Source organism: Otolemur garnettii, unplaced genomic scaffold, assembly GCF_000181295.1.
Source record: "Otolemur garnettii isolate 467f Iridium unplaced genomic scaffold, OtoGar3 scaffold00018, whole genome shotgun sequence".
In the NCBI taxonomy this organism is placed as follows: domain Eukaryota; kingdom Metazoa; phylum Chordata; class Mammalia; order Primates; family Galagidae; genus Otolemur; species Otolemur garnettii.
Window position 1 is genome coordinate 21,666,358 of NW_003852413.1, and position 1,541 is coordinate 21,667,898.

Here is a 1,541-nt window from a genome sequence, read left to right on the forward strand (position 1 = left end):
GGTGTATGTGGCTGGCGCCTTAGCCACTTGAGCCACAGGCACCGAGCCAACATTTCTAGGCACAAATGGTAGATTGTGAATAAAACAAAGACCCGGCCTTCTGGAGGGCTTAGTTTCCTGTGAGAAGGGGTTGGCAAATATATAATAAACATACTTAGCTTACATCTGGTGATAAGGGCAATAAAAAAGCAGACTAAGGGGGCTATAGTGGAGAAGGAATACTATATTTGATAGGCTGGTGAAGAACATGCCCTCATGAATAGATTAATATCCTTATCTCTAGAGTGGGCTCCTGAATGAAGTTTGACCTGATTTCCTCTGTCTTGTGGTGTCTGCCTTCTGCTCTTCTGCCATGGGATGACCCTTACAATAAGGTGACCAAACGTCCCACTTTTGGTGGGACGGTTCTGATTTTTAACAATTTGTCCCATGTCCCGCGACGTTTTAAAAAAGTCCCGATTTTTGGAAAGAATGCACAACAATCTAAGGAAGGGCCAGACAACAGGAAGGGAATATAGGGTTTTTGGCTGCTGAAAAGGTTAATGTAACTCCATTTGGGAATGGAAAGGCTAATGTAAACTCCCTCTCCCCTCCTGGGCAAGGAGTGGACCAGCACCCTACTCCTTTGAGCCACCCTATACATAATTTTTTTTAATGTATTATATTTGTAAATTGTACTTATGTTGAAAATTTTAAAAATATTACAATACTATTTTTGCGTTCTATGAAAATTTTTGTTGCTCCATATAGACCAAATTTTTAATCAAGAACACACCCCCTCCTCCGCCCCACCCCCAATCAATGGTGTCCCTCTTTACCTATGTTAAAATCTGGTCACCTTACCTTACAAGGTACCACACCATGCTCTTGGACTTCTCAGCCTCCTAAAGCATGAGCTAAATAAACTTGTTTATAAATTACCCAGACTATAGTATTCTGTTACAGGAACAGAAAAAGGACTAAGACACTTGGATTTTAACTGAAATGGGAAGCCACAGAAGGTGTTTTTGAGCAGAGATGTGATCAGAGTTTCATTTTTATTTATTTTTGAGACAGAGTCTCACTTTGTCCCCCTTGGTAGAGTGCCAAGGCAGTACATCTCACAGCAACCTCCAGTTCTTGGGCTTAGGTGATTCTCTTGCCTCAGCCTCTCCAGTAGTTGGGACTACAGGCGCCTGCCACAACAGCCAGCTATTTTTTGTTGCAGTTTGGCTGGGGCCAGGTTTGAACCCATCACCCTTGTGGGTGGCGCCCTACTCACTGAGCCACAGGCACTGCCCCCAGAATTTCATTTTAAAAGATCATTTTGACTGCACTGTGGAAATTTTGCCATTGGTATGCAAGAGTGGAATCATGAAAACCAGTTAGGAGACTACTGCAATAAATGGAGAGATGATAATATGTGATTCCAAATTGGGTGATTTCTGAATGTGCTTTGAAGATTAAAGGCGGAGGCTCAACGCCTGTGGCTCAAGTGGCTAAGGCGTCAGCCACATACACCTAAGGTGGCCCGTTCAAATCCAGCCCAGGGGCTCGGCGCC